This window comes from Colobus angolensis, unplaced genomic scaffold (assembly GCF_000951035.1).
Source record: "Colobus angolensis palliatus isolate OR3802 unplaced genomic scaffold, Cang.pa_1.0 Scaffold550, whole genome shotgun sequence".
Taxonomy (NCBI): domain Eukaryota; kingdom Metazoa; phylum Chordata; class Mammalia; order Primates; family Cercopithecidae; genus Colobus; species Colobus angolensis.
In genome coordinates, this window is record NW_012119044.1 from 771,514 (window position 1) to 789,862 (window position 18,349).

The window sequence follows — 18,349 nt, forward strand, 5'->3', positions numbered from 1 at the left end:
TAAATTGTTGATATATTGTATGGATCCTGGGGTAGGATATTGTAAAAAAGCTATTGTTCTGACAGGTATTCCCCAAGTATATGACAAGTACCCAGGAGTACAGATTTCTCAATTCTTGCCAATTTCATATGTTTATATATGTTGTTTTGTTCTTCAGTGTTGTCTATTTCATATAGAGGGAAAGCAATTTTTCTATTTGTAAGATGTTTCCGTGAAACATCTGACCTTAGTGTTATAAATATTTATGAATAACATAGGATTGATAATAGTATTAATTACACTTACATTTAATACATATAATATACAGGGCCTGGTTTGAGATTATAAAAGTAAAATGTACAGCCCAGAACCTAGTAGGGTTTAATAAAAGACAGCTATGATGATGATGATAGTGATGATGTGATGATAATGATTGTAAAGTAGTAGGCAATTATCAAAGTTAATTTACCATAATAATTTTGGGAAAGTTAGGTAGAATAAATCCTCACTTAACATTGTCAATAGACTTGAAAACTGCAACTCTCAGTGAAACAGCATATAATGGAACCAATTTTTTTTCTCATTAATGTTGTAATGAAGTGAAGTTGAACTAAACAATATTATTTGAGGATGTACTATACTTCGTTTAGCTTAAAATCACAGTTTCCAAAATCTATCAAAAATGTTAAGTGAGAGGTTACTGTAGTTAGTAAAAATTTTAAAACATTTAATTTTTTAAATTTATTTTTAAAATGCCACATAAATCTCTTTGTGTGTGTGTGTGTGTGTGTGTGACAAGGTCCCGCTCTGTTGCCCAGGCTGGAGTGGCATGATCACAGCTCACTGTAATCTCTACCTCCTGGGCTCAATTGATCCTCCTGTCTCAGCCTTCTGAGTAGTTGGGGCTATAGGTATGCACCACCATGCCCAGCTAATTTTTTTGGTAGAGATGAGATTTCACTATGTTGCCCATGCTGGTCTCAAACTCCTGGGCTCAAGTGATCTTCCTACCTCAGCCTAGGCATGAGCCACCATGCCCGGCTGCCATATAAATCTTAAAGACAAAACATCAAATTTAAAATGTACTCAGCATGACGTCCCAACATACCCTCAGAACCAAAAGTGTATGTTTCTTTGCCATTCCTGGAAAGGTGTGAGACACACATGTGCAGGGATGTTGCTAACATTTATTTCTCTGGATTATCTTACCTCTAGTTGTATATCAGATGCTGCTGACATACAATGGGGTTATGTCCTGACAAACCCATTGTAAATTGAAAATATCGTTAAATCAAAAATGCGTTTAGTAAACCTACCTTACTAAACATCATAGCTAGCCTAATTTACCTTAAATGTACTCAGAAAACTTACATTACAGTTTGGCAAAACCATCTAACACAAAGCCTATGTTGTAATAATGGATTAAATATCTTCTGTAATTTATTGATTACTGAAAGTGGAAAACAGAATGGTTTTGCACCATCATAAAGTCGAAACTTCATAAGTGGAATTGTAAGTTGGGAACAGTCTGTACTGTGTTTTCTCTTACATATATATATCTTAATAAAGTTTAATTTAGAAATTAGGCACAATAAGGGATTAACAGCAGTAACAAATAATAAAATAGAACAATTATAACAATATACCATAATAAAATTATGTGAATGTGGTCTCTTTCTCTCTCTCTCTCTTTCTCTCTCAAAATATCTTAGGTACTAGATTCACCTTTCTTCTTGTGATGACGTGAGATGGTACAAAGCCTATGTGATGAGATGAAGTGAGATAAATGCCGTCAGTATTGTGACATAGTATTAGGCTACTATTGACCTTCTGTGTTGCAGAATCTGTGTAACCATCCCTTGTTTCCAGTAAATGGTTTGGTATTACTCATTTCAGGAGACCCCTTGCTGAAATCTTCATTTAAGCTCAATTCTTTGAGGGGCAACACATTCCCATGAGTTGGAACTCATTTCTATTCATATCTTCCACCCCCAAAGTTCATAGCCTTTTTCATCTTCACTAGGCACCTATCATGCACTGCAGCCATAACGTTTGCTGTTCGAGGTGCAGCAGTAAAACGAGCATGAATTTCTTTTTCCTTCTTTGCAATTTCACAGATGAATTAGTTGTTACCGTGGACCTTAGCAGCCTCTGCATAAGATTTTTTTTTCTTAAGAATTTTCACCTTTTCACTTTTTAAAGGAAGCACTTTACCCTTTCTCTTTTGTGTATCCAAATTGCCCGCATCACTATGATTCTTGTGCTTTGGGCACATTGTGAGGTCCCGCAAGACAGGAGTCCCCAATTCCTGGGCTGCAGACTGGTATCAGTCCGTGACCTGTTAGAAACCGGGCCATACAATAGGAGGTGAGCAGCAGGTCAGCGAGCGTTACCACCTGGGCTCTGCCTCCTATCAGAGCAGCCATGGCACTAGATTCTTGTAGGAGCGCAAACCCTATTGCGAACCGTGCATGCAAGGGATCTAGGTTGTGCACTCCTTATGAGAATCTAACGGTGTTAGTCTGTTCTCATGCTGCTATGAAAAAATACCTGAGACTGGGTAATTTATAAAGGAAGGAGGTTCAATTGACTCACAGCACTGCATGGCGGAAGAGGCTTCAGGAAACTTACAATAATGGCGGTAGAGGAAGAGGCATATCTTACATGGCAGCAGGTGAGAGAGAAGTGCCAAACAAAGGGGGGAACGCCCCTTATAAAACCATCAGATCTTGTGAGAACTCACTATCACGAGAACAGCATGAGGATAACTGCCCCTGTGATTCAATAACCTCCCACAGGTTCCCTTCCATAACACTTAGGGATTATGGGAGCTACAATTCGAGGTGAGATTTGGGTGAGGACACAGCCAAACTGTATCACTAATGCCTGATGATCTGAGGCGGTACAGTTTCATCCTGAAACCATTCCCCAAGCCCCAGTACCCCCCAACTAGTCCATGGAAAAATTGTCTTCTACAGAACCGTGCCAAAAAGTTTGGGGACTGCTGCCATAAGGGTTCCTTGAACAGAAGCATGATGATAGCATGATGGTGGGTCAGATAACCAAGCTGCTACTAAGTGACTAACAGGCAGGTGGCATAGACAGTGGGGATTTGCTGGACAAAGGGAGGAGTCATGTCCTGGGCAGGACAGAGTGTGGGACAGCAGGAAAGTTTTATCATGCTACTCAGAATGTTGCACAATTGAAAACTTATGAATTGTTTATTTCTGAAATTTTTCATTGAACATTTTTGGACTGTGGTTGACTGTAGGTAGTAGAAACCACAGAAAGCAAAATCATGGTTAAGGGAGGACCAATGTAACTGCATATGTGGACAGTGAATTTAGTTGCTTATGATTTATCTGTATAGAATTAACTTTAAGGAATTGTCTCTATTAAAAACAAATGGTTACATAAAGGTAGTTGTGGTTTTTAAAGACCATCATCAAAGACACTGTCAGTTCTGCTGTATCTTTCAAATGAAGACTCATTTGGGCTGGGTGCGGTGGCTCACACCTATAATCCCAGCTCTTAGGGAGGGAGAGGTGAGAGGATAGCTTGAACCCAGGAGTTGGTGACCAGCCTTGGCAATATAGGGAGACCCCATTCTCAGTCAGTTACGATCAATAAATACATACATACATATTCACTTGAAACCTGCCACTTGTAGTGGTCAGAGCTAGGACAAATCTTATTTGGGGATATACATTTCTTTTACATGGCAACCTCTTTTCTAAACCCCAGACACACATATCCACATGACTACCTGATAGCTCTGCTTGGCACATGCAAAACTGATATCCTCATGTGTCCCTCAGACTTGCCCTCCCTGAAGTCTTTCCCTCTTCAGTTAAGGGTAAATCTATTCTTCCCATTGCTCAGAATGAAAACCTCATTATCATCCTTGACTCTTCTCTTTCGCTTTTACTCCATGTCTAACTTCAACAAAACTACCTTCAAAATAGTTCCAAAATCTGAGCACCTCTCATCACCTCCACTATTTCCTGTCTGGTCAAGCCACCATCATTTCTCATTGTGGCTATAGGCTCCTAACTGGGCTTCTCCTCTATTGGCTAGTTTTTCGTCTTCCCACATATGGTGGCCAGGGTGAACCTTTGAAGTGTAAATCAGATTAGTCAGATGTCATCCTGTGCTCAGTGCCCTCCAGTGGCTTCCTACCTCAGGGGAGTCCTTACTACGGCCCTTGAGGAGCAGAGTCAGCCCTTACCCCCTTTCCTCACTGACTTCCCCTTCTGTCATTTTCCTCCGTACCTTCTTTCCTCACTGACTTCCCCTTCCGCCATGTACCTCCCTCCCGCACTAACATACTGCCCGTTGCTCTTTCTCCTATGTGGTGGAAGCCACCAACTGTCTTGGGGCCTTTGCTCTCCTGCAGTTTCTTTCAGCCTGCAGTGGTCTCTGCTCTGATAACTGCGTGACTCATTCCGACACTGTCTTCCAATCTTGACTCAAATGGCAGCTTCTTACAGAGGACCTCCCGTCTACTACCAAACACTTGCTTTTCTCCCTCACTTTAATTTTCCTCCTTAGCACTTCCCTAACTTAATGTGTGTATATGCATATGTTTATTTATCTTGTTTATTTTTGGTCTCCCTGAGTAGAATATTAGCTGCATGAGGGCAAGGAACTTGGTCTGTTTTGTTTACTGGTCTATGTCTAGAGCCCAGGATAGTTCCTCACAAATGGAACAATACTTGTTGTGTACGTGAATAATCTCAGGCCGATTTTGGCTGGTGTTCTGTATTTATGGTCAGAGAAGTCATAAATAATGCACATTGTTTTCTTTTTGAATTCCATGTAGGAAGCTTTGGGGTTAAAGTCAAATTCTTAGTTATTTTTAGTATTCATTCCTACTGTCCCTGAAGTTTTTCTCTGCTATGATACATCTATCACATCCCTATTAATTAACCACCATCTTTTGAATTTATTTATCCAACTTGATATTTGAACACAAAACTATGTGTGGGTCACTGTATGAGGCTCATAAGAGACATGATCCACCTTTTTAAAGACTTCTCCAATTTTGTGAGTAAGGCAAGCTAGCAAATAATCCACATAGAAAGGCAATTTCTAAATATAAGAGAGAGCTGTTTAAGGAGGCATTCATGGAATACTGAGATTTTTTAAGAAAAATATGCTCTCACCCCATCTCTTGGCTAAAAGGTGGGAATACGTGACTTGGGTATTTTAAAAACGATTTTCCATGTGATTTAATTAATCCACACAACCACCCATTAAGAACTATTGATGTCACAGACGTGTGTATGTACTATGCTTTCAGACAAACTCACCTTCTGTCTTATTTATCAGGGCCTGCCTAGTACTCTCACTATATAATTGAAAGTTTGCTAACTGAAAGAAACATTCTAAAATCTATCAACTTTAGGGTAACAGTCTAATTAATATTAAAAGTAAATATACATATTTAATTATACTTATTTCCTCATTATGAAACAGGGTGTTTTTATTGTTTTGGTTTTTCATTGGTCAGTGAGTAAAGCCACAACTTGATCTGCAGTCGTGTCTGGCGTTTTGGGTATTTGCCATGGCCAGGCCGCACTTTTACATACTTCCAAAGATAAGGTCTTCACACTAGTAATACATGCCCTCCCCAGGCCACACTGTTCTTGTGCGTTCTACTTGGGAGTGCCCCTTAAGTAAGGATCACAGTAGTGCAAAGTCTGCACTTACTTTGTTGCATCTTGTCCTATAGATGCCCCCCTTGGAAGTTTTATTTGTTTCAAATTTGGGTGGAGATTTTAGGGACTTCTTTTTTTGATTAACTGACTGTTGCAGAATACAGTTAGAAATACGAAACTCTGATTTTATTTTCCTCTTTCATATGAACTGTGCTGTAGATGATTTGATATCATTGTCAATTTGCAGCCAAATGCTTTGGTTTTCCTCAGTTTACTCACTTATGCATTCTGCCCTTCTTTAAAAAAAAAATATATATATATCAAGAACTCTGGGACAATTAAAATACTTGCCCTTGAAAATAAAAGCAACATGAGGCTCAGCCCAGAGATGGGGTTTATCTCTGGGTTCTATGAGTTTGATGCACACTAATTTACTAGTGCTGGAACCAAATGGGTTGAAAATCCTTGTTTTCCCACCAGATGGGTTATTTTAAAATATCACAAAACTTCTGAGGTTATTTACATTACAAATGTGCTTCTTCACACACATCAAGAATTGAGTACCATGTTTTGACAGTAACTCCTTTATGAAATTATATGTTGCGCAAGTGGAGTAAAATTCAAGTCATTCTCAAGGGAGCAGGCTTATGAATCTGGATGAGGTCACACCTCTTTAAAGATGCAGTTTGATAATCCGACATCAAAACAAAGGAATTCTGTTAATCCTCTCACAAAAGTGCAAATTGCTAATCAGATCCCTGGGCTGGGCTGGCAGCTTGGTAAACAATGAGCTTGGCAGAAGAGCAACTTTGGGCGGATAGATAGCTGAGAAGCTTGGGATACCAACTTTGCCCCTATGTTAGCCCAGTTGGGTCTGTTGTTTCGAAACAATTACGTGTGTCAATGGAGGTGGTTCTTGCAGTTATTGTGTTCTTGTGCTTTTCTCCCTCCATGTTAATGATGATGCAAATCAATCTTCCTGTCTTTCATTTCACTTCACTGGTGTATAGGCTACTATGCCCCTATATTCTTTTCACTTGGATGCATGTGTCTTTTGAATTTTCATTACACATTCCTCTACAAGCCCAGAGGGTTTTCCCTCTGTCCCATAAATAGTGTGGTGGTATTTGAAAAAGGAAGAATAAATCTAAACCCATCTGAAGAAAAAAGAAAAAAAGAATCTTCTGGAAGTTGTAATAATTAAGACACTTTTTTTTTAAGTGCTAAAAATCCAATTTGAGGCAGTTTAAGAAATAAGCCTGGAATTTGTTGGGTAAAGGAATACAAGGAAGGCAAATAACCAAGGAGGGGAAAGGACAGGAATGTAGTTGGGCCTCAGGAACAGTTGGAACCCGGGAGTCACACTTTGTCAGGACTTGATCCCTTTCTCTTGTCTCTGTGTCACTTTGAATGTCGGCTTCACTGTTTCTTGCTGCAATAGAGATTTCTCCATATGGGAGGAAATGTCACCGTTGATGACAGCGCTGGAATTTTATAGCTCACTGCTTTATCCATTCTCCTTAAATCAGATATCTTAAGGAAGGACTCTGATTGGCTTGGATTAGATCAGGTGCCTGTTCTGGACAAAGCAGCCATGTTATATAACCTCATTTGCTGGAGGATAGAGGGTGCATGCTATCCGTCATGCTGTCTTCTTCAGAATGATTGAAATACGTAACCAGCCTGAAACATTCTAAAGCCTGATGATTGCATTAGCACGTAGAGTTATTTTGTTCATCTCAACACCACTCTTGTAACTTTCACTCTTTCTGGCCTTTTTGGCATTTCCAACTTTCACTCAAACATGACTAAGAGTTAACTTGAAAGTGAGAAACACAACTTCTTCATTTTAAAAGTGGGCTCTCATTAAGAGAGTGCACTGTTTTGAATACTTTCAGCTAATTTCCTGTCTCCTAGTAAGAGAGGGTGCGTACATTATTTGGGTGCAGTGTATGTTGGAAAGGAGCAATATTTAAACTTTTGATTGTGGAGGCGTATTCCAATGGGTAAGAGCTGTGTGCTTTTGCTGTAGGACAGTATGGGCTGCAGTTGGCATATTGGTTTTCAGTCAGATGAATGATGCGGAACATGACAAATCTACATCTGTAAGGGGAGAAATGCATCAAAGGTAGAGGTTTGGGGCAGAGGATGGCTGGCCCGGTGGGGCCATGTTACCCACAGCCAAAGCTTTTTGAATAAGAGCACTGTCTTTTTAAAAGCAACAGGGGGTGCGGATTGAGGGAGTGCTCACAGCGGTAAGTATAACACAGCTGTGCTCTGTTTATGCTTCGGCTACAATAAAAAAGCTATAAAATGTGAGATGTCATAGCTCCACTTTGCTTTATTTATACTATTTCCTCTGAGCTCTGTCACACTGCACATTCATCTGCTAAGTTGCAGCAAGAATGGAGATTAAAATATCACAGCTCAAAATAGGAGTCAAGCGGAAGGAGATTCATCATAGCCCTATTAAAAATATGTAAATATGGGAATGAAGTCATTTTAAAGCTATACAGTGCTCCTTCTTTATGAGTTAAGATCCCTTGAGCAAGTGATGGGCTATGCCAAGGACAGAGCTAGGGGAACTTGTTCTCTCTTCCACAATGGAAACCCTTTTAAGATTAAAGGCTGTTTGAATTGCAAATTATGTCTGTTTTTCTATAATCAGAACCAAGTTAATAATGGCAGGAAATCTGATGCAAACTGGAATGAAAAAAAGTTTTGGGAATCAAGATTGTATATTGCTCATTTGGTTAGAATTTTTTAAATTAATACATGGAATCTCCTTTTAGACCCCAGTTATTCATGAAATTTGGGAAACTTTGAAAAGTATCCCTGGAGAGGGAAGCTCTAAGAAGGAAACTGAGACACAAAGACAAAATTTGACTTTCCACAGCTCAACTATCAATGATAAAGCTAAGGCTGGAAGCTAGGAATTCTACCTATAACTTTGCCAGTAAAATTACTTCTTTTAGGATTTCCGCATCTCTAGTCCCCACAACAATTTATTTACCTGTTGTTTACATGGTGTGCTTAGGCGAGTTAGGAATGGAGTTTTTACATGAAAAGTCTGGAATATCTCATATGCGATTTACACGCCTTTTATGCTCTCCTTGCCTAGCTGTTGAGTAGCTCTTGATCTTTTGACCTTCTGATTTTCCAGATGCTCCATTGCTATTGTGGTAATAATGAAGGCCAGTACTCATTAGGGGCTTACTGGGTACCAGGGATGGTACTAAGTGTTTGATGCGAGGATCGCAACAACCACATGCAGTAGGTATTATTGTTTCTCAGACTTTACAGATGTGGAAACTGAGGCATGAGATTACACAGCTAGTAAGTGAGAACAGGAATTCAAACCAAGCAGTCTAATTTCAGAGCCTGCATTCTCAACCCCTATTGTCTTTCCAAAAATGTGTATTAGGAAGACAGTGGAAGGAGCACAGGGCTGGAAAAGAGGGTACTTGGGTTCCAGGCACAGTCCTGCCACTGCCCTAAGTCAACTCATTTTTCTTATCTTTAGAATAAAATGAACACATGATTATGTCTTCCAATTTCAACTTTGCATCTATGCACTGATACCTCATGAAAATAAATTTTCAATAACGTTTTTCTGCATTCTTAGTTTTAGTTTCAGAAATAGTTATGTTAAATATTTGTAATGTACAGTGATTCTAGAATTTTGTTTGTCATGTACGTTTCATTTTGTTTCAATTGAATTCTTTTGGATGCAATTAATAGGGGGAGCAGAGGTGGCTGAAGACTTTCTAACTGTGTGAACTTGAGCACATTTCTTAATCTCTCTGTGCCAGTTTTCTCATCTATGAAATGAATATAATAAAAGTACTTTTCCCTATCAATCAGTGTCTGTTGGAAAGGAGCAAAAATTAAACTTTTGATTGTGGAGCCATATTCCAATGAATAAGAGTAGTGTGCTTTTGCTGTAGGACAGTATGGGCTGCAGTGGCATATTGGTTTTCAGTCAGATGAATGATGCGGAATGTGACAAATCTACATCTGTAAGAGGATAAATGTGTCAAAGGTAGAGGTTTAGGGCAGAAGATGGCTGGCCTGGTGGGGCGATGTTGAGATTATGCCTGTAATCCCAACATTTTGGGAGGCTGAGGTGGGAGATCGCTTGAGACCAGGATTTCAAAACCTGCCTGGGCAACACGGGGAAACCCCATCTTTACAAACACAATTCAAAAAATTAGCTGGGCATGGTGGCACACACCTAGAATCCTAGCTACTCAGGGGCTGAGGTGGGAGGATCACCTGAGCCTGGAAGATCAAGGCTGCAGTGAGTCTTAATTGCATCACTACACTCCAGCCTGGGTGACAGAGTGAGACTCTGTTAAAAAAAAAAAAAAAAAAAAGTACCTCTCCCATAGCATTGTTCTGAGAATTAAGCCAGGTAACACATAGCAATGCTTAGCACATTGCCTACTCATAGGAGCTACTATAAAATATCTAAATGTTTGCTCTTATGATTATTATTGACCATCTGAGTCTCACTTACCATCTCTGTCTCTCCATGCTACCAGTTCTCCTACCACGATTGGTAAATTGTTTAGCTTTTTGGTGCCTATATTCATGAATTTGCAGGTTTAAGATGCCATCAGATGTTACCATCTACTTAAGATAGAAATATTAGGGCAGGATGGAACTTTAGAGGTTGTATAGACCAGCTCTTTCATGTGATTAATGTAATACCCTGAAAGATCAAGTGATTTATCCAAGAACTTTCAGCTAACTGGTAGACCCCAGAGATATGGCCCATGGATTCCAGCTGTGGGTTCCAATGCAATACTGCTACCTCCATAGGTACCGTGCCACCTCTGTGTTTGATAAAAAATGCGAAAGTTCTTGGAATTTGTAAAAGGAGCAATGACGCACATTTTAAAAGTTTAAATCAGGCAAGTTGCCATAGTACCTCAGATTTATGACAGTTTTAGATTTTAGATTGTGCATCTTTTTGGCAGACTTCAGAAGAGGATGCTAGGAAATACGCTTTAGGCTGGCAGGGCTTAGAAGTGGTCATCTTTCTTATTGAATCTTCGGAAATTGAAGTGCTTGGTTCCTTTTGTATGTTGAGTAAGATAACATGCAATATTCAATAGCATGGGAAGAAGTGGACCTGATATACTTAAAGAAGGTGGAAAGAAGAAAAGACTTTTTAATAGCAGTTGGAGTAATTTAAATAGGGAAATATTCGATAAAATAGTGTAATAATTTTTGAGACACATCTAATGGGGTCAAAATATATCCACTTTAATACACAAAGAAAAATAGAGCTGGTTTCATAGTATATTCTCACTTTTTTTTTTGTTTTGTTTTTGAGACAGAGTTTCACTCTCGTTGCCCAGGCTGGAGTGCAGTGGCATGATCTTCCCTCACTGCAACCTCCTGCGCCTCCTGGGTTCAAGCAGTTCTCCTGCCTCAGCCTGTCAAGTAGCTGAGATTACAGGTGCCCACCACCATGTCCAGCTAATTTTTTGTATTTTCAGTAGAGATGGGGTTTCACCATGTTGGCCAGGCTGGTCTTGAACTCCTGACCTCAGGTGGTCCACCTGCCTCGGCCTCCCAAAGTGCTGAGATTACAGGCGTGAGCCACCGGACCCAGCCTTATTCTCTCTTCTGAGCCCCCACCTTACTGGGCAGGTTGAAAGGGAATAAAAAGTGAATATAAAATAGCTGTGTCAAATCCTCTCTGTGTATTTGTTTTCCCATATCCCTGTTCAGGCCCTGCAGTAGGATGGGGTGAAGGAGGGGCCTAGGATACAAAATGTAAAGAGACACCACTCTCAGGTGCAACCCTGCACCCACAGGGCCCTGAGAGCAATGATGCCTCTTTTAATTGTGTGTCCTCCTAGGGGCTGCACAAATCTCACCCTAGTGCAGGCTCTGCCTCTGTCCCAACTAAAGAAACCATCTTTGGGGGAGGCTGTATCACTGTGGCTACAGCTGGGAGTGTGGGCTGTCACATTTATTCATGCTGATCCTTGAGTTGACCTCTGTGTCCTTCCTGGATTCTGCACCCTAGTCTGGTCTCTACCCTGAGGGGCTCTGTCCTTGTTGGATCAGCTGCTGATGCAATTGGCCCCACTTGGACTTTGAGCCAGTGTATCTGTTGCTGACCTACCATTTCCTTTGGACTTGAGGTTCCCTTTTTCTCCCCATCCCAGGGCTTCCTCAGTCTTCCTCTGTTTTGTGCACGCATGTGAATGTGTGTGTGTGTGTGTGTGTGTGTGTGTATGGTGGTGTGGAGAGGGCAGAACAGATCACAGTACTTTTCAGTTTCCCTACACATGTGCACCAACTGCGAGGAATAAATAACCAACTGTAACTCAGTCAATCCAGACGTTTTCCTTCCTTTAGCAGTGTTTTTTTATTTCTCTCTCACCAGATTAGATGGATACAAGACTAAAAACAGGGATTCCCAGGCAGTCCTGTGCTCTCACTACCACCCTCAACTCCTGCCATCAAGACATGTCCATGAAAGAGGACTGTCAGCCCACAGGGCCATGGATTCCTTTGTGCCACTCATAGGCTTCTGCACCACTGCCCTGGAAGCCAAATATTAATACCGATATGAAGAAAGCCTGAACCCCACCTCTGAGTTCTTCATCCCTTTTCTACCTCTTTCTTTGCCCAACATTCTCTCCTCTTCCTCCCTAGGTGTGTGAGAGCTCCCACACTGGCTGTTCATAATCTGCATTTTGCTTTTGTTTTGTAAAAGGACATATTTTGGAGATCTTCACTGCTTTTTACTTTCAAATTCTGTCATTCGAGTTTGTTATCTAAGATTTCCAAAGGTTAGCTCTGAAACTCCACGCTGATTAGTGGCCCCTTTGTTCTAGATGGTGGCTGACCTCTTCTTGAAAGGATAAAGGCCATTAATCTAGGGACAGCAAGAATAAGACTTACATGATATGGAACTGCATCTGGAAATATTTCAGACAGTAACATATCTGTTACAAGTGGCAGTCACCTTAATTTTAAAAATAAATAATTTCAATATTCCTTTAGTCATGGTTTAAGAATCTATATCTATATGTACTTATATATAGATATCTATATATATCCATTTTGATATCTGTGTATGTGTGCATATCTATACACCCATACGCATATATCAAAATATAACATTCTACTTTATAAATGTAATATAATTATGATTTGTCAACCAAAGATAATATCAGTTTTAAAATAAGAATATGTTTATTGTGGTGATACAGTTGCAACTTCAACACATTTGCCTGTTATACCTTGCATATGTTTAAGAAAACTAAATTTCTTTAAAGAATGCTAAATTCACCTAACACAGAATTTAGCATATCGTACACATTGAAATATTGTATAACTGAATGAATGACTTTATCTTGAAGGTCATTTAAATTGGTCATTTTGAGCAGGGACACAACACGGTAAGATTGGTGTTTTATGAAAAATATGATAGTGCTGTAGTAAGTGAATAGAAAGAGAATGAGATAGGGAACAACTGAAGGAACATATTCTAAACATTCTAGAACAACTACTGGAAGAAATTCCATTTCAATGATCCCCACACTCCACATACTTAGACTTTGCATTGGACATATGGTCATTTACCAAGTCTGTTTTTTTCTACCTCTTGACACTGGGTCTTAGGTCTATCACCCAGGTTGGAGTGCAGTGGTGCATTCACAGCCTCCACTTCCCAAGCTCACACCATCCTCCCACCTTAACTTCCCAAGTAGCTGGGACCACAGGCCTGCGCCGCCACAGCCAGCATACACACACACACACACACACACACACACACACACATATATGTATATATGTAGGTAGAGATGGGGTTTTGCCATTTTTCCCAGGCTGGTCTTGAACTCCCGAGCTTGGGCGACCCACCTTGGCCTCCCAAAGTACTGGAATTACAGGCAGGAGCCACTGCAGCCATCCCCAAGTCTGTTTAAAGAAGCAGCAATTAAAAAGTCAGGAAACAACAGATGCTGGAGAGGATGTGGAGAAATAGGAACGCTTTTACACTGTTGGTGGGAGTGTAAATTTGTTCAGCTATTGTGGAAGACAGTGTGGTGATTCCTGAAGGATCTAGAACTAGAAATACCATTTGACCAACAATCCCATTACTGGGTATATACCCAAAGGATTATACATCATTCTACTATAAAGACACATGCACATGTATGTTTATTGTGGCACTGTTCATAATAGCAAAGACTTGGAACCAACCCAAATGCCCATCAATGATAGACTGGATAAAGAAAATGTGGCACACATACACCATGGAATACTATGCAGCCATAAAAAAGGATGAGTTCATGTCCTTTGCAGGGACATGGATGAAGCTAGAAACTGTCATTCTCAGCAAACTAACACAGGAACGGAAAACCAAACACCACATGTTCTCACTCATAGGTGGGAGTTGAACAATGAGAACACGTGGACACAAGGGTAGTGGGCATCACATACTCGGGCCTGTCAGGGGGTGGCGGGGCTTGGGGAGAGATAGCATTAGGAGAAATACCTAATGTAGGTGATGGGTTGATGGGTGCAGCAAACCACCATGGTGCGTGTATACCTGTGAAACAAACGTGCACGTTCAGCACATGTACCCCAGAACTTAAAGTATAATAATATGAAAAAAGAAGCAGCAACTACTGCTTACTTTAAAAAGACCTAAGAAAAGTTGGAAGTAATTTACTGTGTATTTGAGTTCATTTCTCACAGGAGGTAGGCAGTTGAGTTTTCCAAATGATCTCTCTTTTTCTTTCTTTCTTTCTTTTTTTTTTTTTTTAAGACAGAGTCTCACTGTGTCACCCAAGCTAGAGTGCAGTGGCACGATCTCGGCTCACTGAAACCTCCACCTCCTGGGTTCAAGTGGTTCTCCTGCCTCAGCCTCATGAGTAGCTGGGACTATAGGCGTGTGCCACCATGCCCAACTAATTTTCATATTTTTAGTAGACACAAGGTTTCACCATGTTGGCCAGGCTGGTCTCGAACTCCTGATCTCAGGTGATCTGCCCGCCTTGGCCTCCTGAAGTGTTGAGATTACAGGCGTGAGCCACCACGCCTGGCACAAATGATCTCTTTACATACAACTTAGTACCTTGTTTTGTATTTGTTATTCAGAGTGGGTATAAGAATTGTCTGTTTCAGGAATAGCAATCTGGGGGTTTATATGGTTAAGGAAATGTAGCCCATAACTGACTCCTGTTTTCAGGGTGAAAGACTAAAGAGAAGTTAATAAAAGACTTGCAGAAGCCTGTGATCCTGTATAACAAATTATCACAAATTTAGTGGCTTAAAACAGTGCACATATATTGGCTCACAGTTCCGAAGTTTAGAAATCCAACACAGCCTGGCTGGGTTTTCTGTTCAGGGTATCATGAGGCTAAAACCAAGGTTGTCCAGGCTGAGTTTTTGTCTGTGGCCCTGGGGTGGAAAAATCTGTTTCCCGAACTTATACTTGTTTTTGGCAGAATTCAGCTCTTTGTGTTTTTAGGACTAAAGTTCTTGCTTCCTTGCTGGCTGTTAGCTAGGGCTTGTCCATAGGCCCTAGAGGCTGCTATATTCCTTGCCGTGTGTACTTTCTATTCTGAAGACATCAGTGGTGTGCCACATCCTTCTCATGCTTCAGATCTCCATCTTCTCTTTGACTTCTCTTTGATTTCTAGACTAAAATGTAAAAGACTTATGTAATCGATTAGGTAAGGGTCATGCAGATAATCTGACTCAAAATCACCTATGTTATGTAACCTGTTCATGGAATAAAATCCATCATATTCACATTCCTGGGCATTATGCTGAGCATATTCAACATTTCAGTAGGATCTTTGGGATGGTCTTACTATTCTGTCTACCAAATTGTTATTTGTTTAAAAAAAATTAACAAGGTTGTAAGCAATCTCTTGCAGGGAACAACCAAACCACTTAGGAGAAGCACAAGGAATATGTGATTTAACTAATATTTTGTTAGAAAACCAGTCATTTTGTTGTTGTTGTCTTTTGACAGAATCTTGCTCTGTCATCCAGGCTGGAGTACAATGGCACGATCTCGGCTCACTGAAACCTCTGCCTCCTGAGTTCAAATGATTCTCGCACCTCAGCCTCCCAAGTAGCTGGGATTACAGGCGCATGCCCCCATGCCTGGCTAATTTTTGTATTTTTAGTAGAGACAGGTTTTCACCATGTTGGCCAGGCTGGTCTCACACTCCCGGAATCAAGCAATCCACTTACCTTGGCCTCCCAAAGTGCCGGGATTACAGGCATGAGCCATCGTGCCTGACCAAAACCAGTACATCTTTTAATGAAGTTTATTTGCTAACATCTGACCCTGAGAGATTTATTATTAATAATCTTTAGAAATTTCACTTGTGTGATTCATTCATTTCTAAATGTTACTACCGTTCACATTACCAAAACAAAACAAAAACCCCCAAACAATTTCTTTATCTATTATTGGGAATAGGGAAGGAATGGCTTTTACTGTTTGTGTGAGAAAAAATAAGCAATGGGATATAATTTATATGTAAATATCAAGTCAAAGTGAATTTTAACAGTGAGGTCTTTGTTAATCAGTTCGCTTGAGTGGTAAAGTAAGCTAGCTTTCAAAGCTTTTTGAACTTTCTAGATTTAAAGAAGGAAAGTGGGCAAGTTTAACTAACTCTACAGTTAGCGTCAAGATTAGAGGAAGCCAGTTCTCTGCACAATATAATCCCCACTCTGACATCAATTGCAGGTTTAGGGGGTTCCCAAAACCATCCTTGGCTTCAACAATTGGCTTGAAAGACTCAGAATGCATTGAAAGCTGTTATACTCACAGTTATGGTTTAAGAAAAGGATACAGATTAAAATCAGAAAAGAGAAGAAATATGTAAGGTAGAGTCTGGGGAATTATCAGAGACAGAGCTCCTGTTGTCCTCACCATGGAATCAGGATATGTCACTTTCCTGGCATCGATGTGTGATACAGAGCATTGCCAACCAAGGGAGCTCACTTGAGCCTTTGGTGTCTGGAGTTTTTACTGGGACTTGACTACATACTGTCCCTTACATGGCTGACCTTTAGTCTCCAACCCCTTTTGAATGTTGGCGTTGGGCTGATAGTTTTAGTTTCTGGTCCCTCTGAGAGGCAAAACTGATACCGCTTGGCCCAAACTACCCGTTGTAAATCACATTGTTACACTGTTCAGTGGCCAAAGCCTTCAGCCAAACAAAGACACTCCTATGACATTTTGAGTTCAGGAGATCACGTTCTCATAGCTGAAGGCAAATGCCCATCTCTTTGGCCAAGGTTAATTCTTCCCTCCACTAATGAAGAGTGAAAGGGGAAGATGAAGACAGTATACTGTGTGTCAGACAGCATGCTAGGCATTGTTTCCTTTAAGCCTTTGAACAACATTATTAGAAAGAGACTACAGTTACCCTTAGTTTAGAGACAGCTGGATTTAGCAAGATTAAGTAATTTTATCCAACACTATATACATAGTGTGGTGGAACCAGAGTTTGTACCTCTGTTGGCCTAACTCCAAAGGACATCTCAGACACTTCGCTGGGTTGCTTCCACCGAAACTGAAAGAGTATAATGATATGTAATAGAATGACCATTTAGAAGCAATTATTCTCAAGAACTGAGTTTTTAGAATAAAATTGTCATTTAGATTTATAAGAATGTGCAGTGCTCCTTTAATAATGTAGGATATAGGGGAAGAAGGTTGATATATGGATGGTTACTTCATTGAATTCATACCTTCCAAATGGAATCCAATCAGCACTGTATCATTTAATGAATTGAAACTCATTTATGGGGTGTGTGTTTTATCCCAGGTGCCGTGCTGGCCATTGGTGACCCAAAGATGATGAAAAATATGTTCCTGCCCGCGAGGAGTTAGCGACCTACTGGGGTATGTACAATGCTTATTTTGTTATTTTTAATAGGATGTTTGTGTTAAGTATTGTGTAGAGAGCTAATATGTAAAAAGTATTTGGCAAATAAATTTTGCAAGTATTTGGCACAATTTTTCCTTTTACTGAATGTACTAATGCTAAACAAGTTGATAATTTGGAGATTGTTGCTCATATAACCAAATCTATTAAAAACAGGTTCAATTTTTGTAGATTCTGTAGTAACAGGGCAGATTAAATTTAAAAAGCCACCGAGACTTGTCTGTACTTCCTACACTTTTGTGTACCTGAAGGCAAATGAAAGTAGACTAGAAATGCCACCAAAGCACATCACACGTTAGCAACAATGTGCATTTCTTCTTCACACATATAATATTGACTATTCTGCTTTTTATTGGTTACTTTATTCATAATTACTATCTTTTCATCTTCTCCTACTTCATCAGTTCCTCCAATTGAGCAAAGTCTATACTGGGATAAAATATGTCTTTCCTTTCTTAATTAATGTTGATTTTTGCCAAAATATATATTTTGAGTCATAATAAAATTTCTAATAGTTTCTTCTTACAGTAAACCATGCAGGTTGCCGTGAATAGTCTTGAAGAACTAAATATAGTAAATGCAGTAAATATAAACAAAAACTATTAGATTCTAATGCTGCTTTCTATATTTTATAGCTTATTGCAGGGGGATAGAATTAGAAAAGAAGATAAGAAATATAAGTTGAGCCGGGCGCGGTGGCTCAAGCCTGTAATCCCAGCACTTTGGGAGGCCGAGACGGGCGGATCACGAGGTCAGGAGATC

The 18,349-nt window shown here is 40.0% G+C and overlaps 1 protein-coding gene across 2 annotated transcripts in view; it reads left to right on the forward strand.

Annotated features, from left to right (window-relative positions):
• Positions 1-18,349, forward strand: part of SOX5 (SRY (sex determining region Y)-box 5) — a 1,042,185-nt gene that overhangs the window by 182,851 nt on the left and 840,985 nt on the right. For both annotated transcript variants that reach the window (XM_011961452.1, XM_011961451.1), the window contains exon 3: positions 17,468-17,544. The gene's annotated coding sequence lies outside the window, so the exon portion shown is untranslated. The remainder of the gene's footprint in view (positions 1-17,467; positions 17,545-18,349) is intronic.